The sequence below is a fragment of the Helianthus annuus genome, chromosome 3, assembly GCF_002127325.2.
Source record: "Helianthus annuus cultivar XRQ/B chromosome 3, HanXRQr2.0-SUNRISE, whole genome shotgun sequence".
In the NCBI taxonomy this organism is placed as follows: Eukaryota; Viridiplantae; Streptophyta; class Magnoliopsida; order Asterales; family Asteraceae; genus Helianthus; species Helianthus annuus.
This window is the reverse complement of record NC_035435.2, coordinates 120,112,261-120,120,692: the sequence shown is the minus strand read 5'-3', so window position 1 is coordinate 120,120,692 and position 8,432 is coordinate 120,112,261. Positions and strand designations below refer to the sequence as shown.

At 33.3% G+C, this 8,432-nt stretch overlaps 1 long non-coding RNA gene across 4 annotated transcripts; it reads left to right on the top strand.

Moving 5' to 3' along the window:
• The first annotated feature begins 4,229 nt into the window (after window positions 1-4,229).
• Window positions 4,230-7,126, top strand: LOC118479274. 4 transcript variants are annotated; one of them, XR_004889768.1, is made up of 7 exons: window positions 4,230-4,865; window positions 5,062-5,127; window positions 5,229-5,268; window positions 5,345-5,399; window positions 6,127-6,221; window positions 6,292-6,426; window positions 6,789-7,126. It is a non-coding gene; the product is annotated as an uncharacterized LOC118479274 (long non-coding RNA). The 4 variants fall into 4 exon arrangements; XR_002583190.2 differs by lacking the exon at window positions 5,062-5,127 and having other exon boundaries at window positions 4,232-4,865; XR_004889767.1 differs by having other exon boundaries at window positions 4,232-5,127.
• Window positions 7,127-8,432: the final 1,306 nt, after the last annotated feature.

Below are 8,432 nucleotides of genomic sequence, written 5' to 3'. Positions count from 1 at the left end.
CATGGTGTTTTTAACAAAATAATATAACACCATTCAGTAAACAAAAAACACCATTCAGAAATAAAATAACACCATTCAGAAATAAAAAAACACCAATCCAGTAAACAAAAATAACATCATTCAGTAAACAAAATAACACCATTCAGTAAATAATATAACACCATTCAGTAACAAGAATATAACACCATTCAGTAAATAAATATAACACCATTCAGAAAAAGAAAAAAACACCATTCAGAAACAAAATAACACCATTCAGAAAAGAATAACACCATTCAGTAAAAAATAACACCATTCAGTAAAAAATAACATCATTCAGTAAAAAAAATAACACCATTCATAAAAAGATAACACCATTCAGTAAAAAATAACACCATTCAGTAAAAAATAACACCATTCAATAATCCTTACATCTTTGTATCATTCTTCTTCTCCGCTGCCGGCACCACCACTGCCGGTCCGCCACCGCCGTCGTCGAACACAACCACCCGACAGTAAAATCTCATGGTTCCCAACCGCCGCCGCATCATAACCCAACCACCCGCCGTCATCGAACCCAACCACTGCCGGTCCGCCACCGCCGTCGTCGACCACCACTGCCGGTCCGCTTCCGATTGATGTTTGATCTTCCAATTGATGTTTGATCTTCGTATTGATGTTTGATCTTCAGATTCGTGATGTTTGCAGGGATTATGTTGAATATGGAAGAAGAAAGAGAGAGAAAGAGGAAAATTAGGAACGTATGATAGAGAGAGAACGAAATTGCAGGGATTTTGGATTGAATTGATTTACAAAATGAAGATAAAAAGACACAATTGCCCCTAGATATTTCAATTCAATCAAAATTAATATAAATATTTTACATTTTGGTCCCTATTGATTTCAACCATTAGATCAAAAGATCTAATGATTGAGATTCTTTCTTACCTTTCTCACAGTTTGGGCCTTTTTTACAGGATCCTAACTCTCTCTCTCTCTCCTATATATATATATATATATATAGGGTTGAGTTCATTTCAGAACTCTAAATAACTACAGAACTTTCAGAACTCCTAATAAACAATCATTTTATATATAAGTTTTTGTATTCAGGATCTTTTTATCATCTATTATATGTATTTCTTTGATTACATACATGTTAAAAGTAGTTTACGTATGTTTAATTGCCAAAATTATATATATATTGTCATAACTAATTACATATATGTAAAAAAACTAGTTTACATATGTGTAATTATAAAATTACATATAAAAAATGATAAAATTACTCTTAACATGTATGTAATCGTAAAAATACACATAATAAATGATAAAATTATCTTAAACATAAAAAATTATAAATAAAAAAATTGTTTATTAAGAGTTCTGTGAGTTCTATAAATATTTATGATTCTGAAATGATTCTGACCCTCTATATATATATATATTGGACAACAACATTTACTATAATTATTTACTCGTACTTGTATTTTAAGTATTTCGACATTAATGGTGGAAGGGGGGTCAACATTTTGACATACAAGTTTGGTTACATTTGCAGGAGACAACATTGAAGTTTGCAACCCTTATCAATACTCTTGATGAAGGCATTATTTTCAAGACCTTATTAAAACCCAGACCTATATTTAATTATGTAATCAATGTAACACGTAAACCAACTTCCATATTTCCCCAATAAAACTTGTCAATTATTGCAAGTGATATAATATGCATGCCAAATTTTTTCCAAGTGTTTATTTGTTTAAAAAATCAATATTTAAGAATATTTTTATCAACAAGAAGTTATACTTGAATAAATCATAGATTCATGTCAAATTTTAGCGTCAGAAACTCACAAAATTGCTTATGGTCGCCATTCAGCCAGAAGTGTCACCGGGCCGTGTAGAAAGTGGTAGCATATTAAACCATCAAACATCTAATTAACCTCTTGTTTGGTTGAAGGAGCTTGAAACTTTTAGGTTAGGAGCTTGAAGTTTTTGGTTGAACGCTCCTGCTAGTAGCGTTTAGAAGGAGCTACAAGCTTTTAGGCAAAAAATGATCACTATTATAATAAACTTTTTAACGCACAAACTTTTTAAATTTTTAGTTATGTCCATTTTGATCATTTTATACATTTTATTAAAAAGCTTCAGCTACTCTGTCAAACACCAAATATATCTAAAAAGCTACAGATACCAGCTATCAGCTACCAACTTCCGGCCACTAGTCACCAGCTACTTTTTCCAAACATACCCTATATCCGTAATTGCAAGAACAATGTGCCATCATCCCATTTGCATACCATCATGATATACAGTAACATATACATCAATTAATCACTAATGATTTTGAACGAAAATTAGTAAGGTTTTTAGGAGCTTCTAGTTTTAAGCTTTTAAGAAAAAGCTACTACTCAATAAAAGGTCTTGTTTGATTGAAGGAGCTTTAAGCTTTTAGGTTAGGAGTTTGAAACTTTTGGTTGAACGCTACTACTAGTAGCGTTTAGAAGAAGCTACAAGCTTTTAGGGAAAAATGACTATTTTAACCGCTAAAAATAAGGAACTTTTTAATGCACCAACTTTCTAAATTTTTAATTATGTCCATTTTGGTCATTTTATACATTTTATTAAAAGCTTCAGCTACTCTATCAAACACCAAATATATCTTAAAAGTTACAGCTACTATACCAGCTACCACCACCACCTACCAGCCACCAGCTACTTTTGCCAAACATAAGGTTTTTTTTATTGGGTATGAGCTTTTTCTTAAAAGCTTAAAGTTAGAAACTTCTAAAAGCTCCATGTCAAACATACCCGAAGTAGATATGCATTCGACATTAAAGTGACATCGTGTATTTTAGACAATGACACTATAAATAAATTGAAATAAATTATGTTGACTTGACACAGTTATGCTTAAATTAATGTTTTGTGTATGTTTCTTGAATCAATCAGAAGTGTAAGGAAAATTGGAACTAGATCAAGTGAGTATGGGGTGAGTTTTATTGAATCACTGTTTCTTATTGAACATGAAATGCAAAGTTTTTAAGAAAGAATAAAACATTGTCATGTAATCTTGATAGGGTTTCAGAAAATTTTGAAGTTGTGTTAGGATTTTAGCATGAATCGATTTGAGACATTATGTACGCAATTATCATCGCGTGTAATTCTTGATCTCACATTATTACGAGAAATTTAATCTATCTCGCTAATTCGAACTAATTCATAAACACCGGAACATAATGACCCTGAATAAAAAGTTACATTTTTGTTAAGGATCTTTATATTTATAACGTAAAATATATTTAAATTTAAAAATAACTTTTTCTTTATGTTTATGATTAAGAAACGACTTATAGTAATTTTGAACGAGTCAAAAGTTGAAGTAGGAGAAAGTGGATTAGCCAAAGTTGGAGGCAATGATGTTGGTGGGAAGTGGTAGGGGTGTAAAGTGACAATTTGACAAAAGATGGTGGGTGTTGAGTGGCCATAGCAGCAGGCTTTTCTCCTCTTCACGCCTGCAGAATCTAAGAATCTCCATTGGAGTCGCCAAGGGTGAAATTCAAAATTTGTGTATGTTGGCGTGCTCCATTTCGGCCCCCCATATTTTCACTTTTTTCCTTTTTTGGCCCTTTTCATTGTTTTTCTTAGTTTTCCATATATTCTCTTTAAACTAAGATTGTACAAAAACATGATTTTTCAAAAGTTAAAAAATGGCTTTATAATAGGGAACAAGTTGGGGACAAAGTGTGTCTAAGTATCCCTCGCTCAGATGCTATGTGACTCGTACTAATATACACTTTGAAGGTTACAAAACTTAATATATATCCCATAAATACATTTTAACTATATAAAAAGGATTAACTAGTATGTAAAATTATTTTATGTCATGGGATATTTCTTGAAAGGCTAATTATTGATGGATTTTTGTGCAGTTGATATCTATTTAAACATGTGTTGTAATTTGTATCATTTAGTATAAATAATAAGATAGTATGAGCCTATAACTTAGGTGAACATATAATCATGTATCTATTTCGACTCGCCTACATGACTTAATTCACTATCTTATGTCTTATTTGAATCAATAAAATTATACATGCAACAATATTCACCATCATCTTACGCTTGAGTCCCATACATAACTTATTATATATACTTCTAATTTGCAACACTAAAAGGCATAACAGGGTTGTACTTTGTGCATTACTGATGTTCAAAGCATTTGGTATTTGTACTTTTGGTTTTTAGATTTGTAAACTCTTTTGGGCTGACAAGCTAAATCTCCATTTAGCCCTCCTCACCATCAACGATAGAGAGAGAAGAGAGAACGGAGGAAGGGCCGCTGCCAACGGTTGTGATTCACGACGGGGATGCGACGCTCATAACAGCGGTGGATTTCAGAAAAAAGAGAAAGCGGACGGAGCACTGGTTAGGGTTTCCACAATCCGCTATCCGTTCACCAGTATCATCCCTCCGATAGCACTCTAGAAACGGTGGTTTATTGGGTAACAAATAAGAGGGTTATGTATCTCAGAACAGAGAGATGACGGTGATGATTCAGATATCGGGATTCCGGCGAGGTCTAGCAAACCCTCCAGTCACAAAACAAAAACTTATGTAAGATTTAAGATGATACTTACATAATTGACTGGATGGCCGGTCGGATACACTAAGCAAAGAGAGAAGATGGCCGGTTGGATACACAACTTGGCGGACCCCTGTTTCCGAAGACGACGAAAGCCGCTGCAAATTTGACTGTTAATTTCATGTGGTTCATCTTAGTGATATTGCTACCTTAGACCCTAGAAATCGTCTTTACTGTCGAATAGTAGTCCTGCTTGCTGTCGTTGTGATAGTTGCTCGAAGCCAGGAAGGAACATTGGGGTACAAATTCCTAGAGGATAAAGTGTTATTATTGGGTCTAGAGTGTTAATTTTATCGGTTTAGTGTTTTTAGAAATAATGATTATGAATGGTGATAATTTTTTAGCCAAATCAATCTTTAAGTATTGCTACCACAGACCGTAGATATCCTCTTTACTTCTGACTTTTTTACATATTATTGATCATGTTTGTTGCAGCATGTTATCAATGCTATTGGAAAAATCAACTTGGTGGTCTAATTTTTGTTTTCACCATTGTACTTTGTGCGTATTTGCTTTTTGAATTTATTTTGTAATCTTACATCTGGTTTATGCATGTTTGTTTAAGTTTGGTTGTTGGTTTTGTTGTATCGTCTTAATTTTAGGTGTGGGTGGTGCTGTCGGTTTTCCATTGCTTTCGCATTTGTAAGTCTGTGGTTGTCTTTTTCGGTTTCTCTTTCACTTTGCATTGATGGTTTTGGTTAATTTATTTTTGTTACAGGTGGTCGATTTAAAGTGGTTGACTTGAAAGCCATTGTCTGTATCGTGTTTCTGAGGTTTGTCTATCTCTTACTGATAACGTCTAGAGATTATAATAAGTAAATGCTTCGTAATATAAAGGGCACCATCCTTTTTTAGTTGACAAAAACAGAAAGTTAATCAAGTTTAGATTAAAGAACTGTTAAAGCCAGATTCTTTATGCTTTATTATATATATTGAATGAAAAATAAGAACTACTATTTTTATGGTTTTATTAAATAATAATAATAATAATAATAATAATAATAATAATAATAATAATAATAATAATAATAATAATAATAATGAAAATGTAATAATGATATAACATGACTGCATCTGTGCATAATGATATACCAGATGTATATTATTCGAAACTTGCTTCATGATTGAGATGAAAAAACAATGAATTGAATAAGGGGTTAAAATGAATATAAAAGAACATGTGTAAATTGTTAACTATGGATCATTAAAGAGGGGGAGTTATTAAAATAGCCATGTTAACTACCAATTTTACTAAACTAAATATTCACTAAGATGAAATTGTTTTTCAAAAAAAATATTCACTAAGATACTTTTTAACCAATTGCTTTATGATGCTTATGCTTCATTCTTTTTTACCAAACTATGTATCGAACTATTTCTTGAACTAGCTTGCTGGCGTTAGTTTCACCTATTTGAATTAAATATAATTGTTTGATAATCTTGAATTGTAATTTGCATAAGTTTAGGGGTTGCTAACCTTCAGATCTAAATTCATTTTAGCTGGCTGCAACTAAAAGGGATGGATGATATATTGGCAAGTGTGTGAAGGTTTTAGAAATGAGTGGCCTAAAGCTTTTACATTGAACCAGATTAAGGTATGTTTATTAGCACATATTATTATATTTTGTTTTAGTTTAAATGAATATTTATGTCTTGCCACTGCAGCTGCTGACAACAATCTCTACTGTTGTTGATCTCAACTACCTGGAGAAAGCGATCACATAATTTATCGTAAATGTGGCAGACGGGAGGCGCGTATCGTTCAGCTTGTAGGAGAAAAAAAGGTTGCTCAAACTTGTGGTATGTTTTCTTTCATACCACATACCTTCTACATTGTGAATAAACTATAGCCTATTGATAACCTTCATTAAATTAGAGTTGTTCACTTTGCAATGAAAATTATAGTTTGAACTGCTAACTACAGTTTTGGGATATGGGAAACAAAACTGGGTTGGTTGGGTTGCCCAGACCAGCCAAACTAGCCTAAAGAGTTTGGAAAAAAAGTGGCAAAGGAAAATGGTTAGGTTTGTTGGGTCAGTCGGACCTGCCAAACCAACCTTAAATCGTGGATTGTACCGTATAGATATCTTACCGGCTGACCAATCCATAAAGATGGTTTGGTTGGTTACAACTATTTATAAAGACACTACTTCGAATTACAGGATGAATCCCAGGATTTGTACAAAAGGAAACACTTGAGAGAGTTGGCTATTCTAAAGAACCTTCGATGGCACAACACGCAACCAAGAGGCAGTGTGTCTCCTTTTGGTTCCAACAGAATAAAACGTGCCAAAACCAGGTTCCGAGGAACCCGACATCGTACTCGGGCTACTTTAAAACTACAGATGAAAGAAGGGTTACTCAGACTTTAGTAATAGTTACTGTATTTATTCGTCATCAACCTGTATTTATTAGTGTATACAATTATTTATATAGCGTTGTACTTATAGTTGTTACTCGGATTTTGATGACGAAAGAAGTATGATAAGCTTAAACAAAACTGGTATGAATCTGATCAATTGCACGCCAATTTCGTTGCCCGCGGCGCAACGCGCGCGGGTCACTTTTCTAGTTATTATATAACTTAAAGCATAATGTTGGTACTTTTTACATAAGTGTCCCTTTTATAACTTTCACATAAATTGTCCCTTACATAAGTGTTTCTTTCTTTTTGTAGATTTTACACAAATAGTCCCTTCTTTTTTTTCACTAATTACACCCTTAACTTTTGAGAAATGCAGTTTTAACCTCTACATTATCACTCCATTTTACAACTCTTTCAAATTTTGGTCTATGCATCAACGTAAACATTATTAGGAACAAGTCATGTCAAATATAATACATTTTCGTGCTTATTTTATGTACGTTTCAGATTCGTCAACGTGTCGCCATAAATTTAGTTATGAATCGAATGAGATCAGATATAATACATTTTGTATAAATTCGAGTTACTTAACGTTTCAACTCCACCACAACGCACTAGGGGTGAAATTTCAACACTTGATTATGCTTTTTTTATACGTTTCCTATGTATGAGTCGGGTCACATGTAAATACGTTATGATTGTACAATATAAATTCTATTACTTTACATTTTGTTCCAACTTCAATGCTATTGAGTTAAATAGGATACGTAAAAACACATGTTTTCATATGGTTAACGCATCACATAATGCCTGAACTAATTCGTTCGATGTTTACAATGTACCCGCGTAGCAACGCGCGCGGATCTAATTACTGGTATACATTAAAATGCATTTTATGCTCCAGTTTAATTTTGCTATATAAACCGATCTCTATGTGCCAACACATATCGAGAGGAGATATTGTTACTATTGTTTTAGTCAAAAGTGTAATAAATAGAAGTAGAGGGACTAAATATATAGAAATTGTAATAAGTATCGATTGGATATTTGCCTTCAGGTAGGTCAACAAGTTCCCACACCTTAAGCTTTCTAAATTGAGACAATTCTTCTTGCATAGCCTGTACCCAACTGGAATCCTGAATGGCGTCTTCGATGTCACATGGTACTGACTATGAGAGAAATGCATCATACAATCCTTGATTAATAATACCTGTCGGACTCCGTGTGCGTACTCCTTCTTCAACTGAACCAGTGACGTTTTCCAGAGGATGGAAATTGCGATTGGTTTTGTAGCTTGCATTTGGTTGTGTTTCAACTTGTTCTTGCATGTTTGTAAGGTGTTCGTTAGGAATAATATCTGATGAGCTTTGATCTGGAACTGGATCATTCATATTCGCCTGTGAGGAAGAAGCATTGTTTGAAGATGCATTCTCAGCCGAAG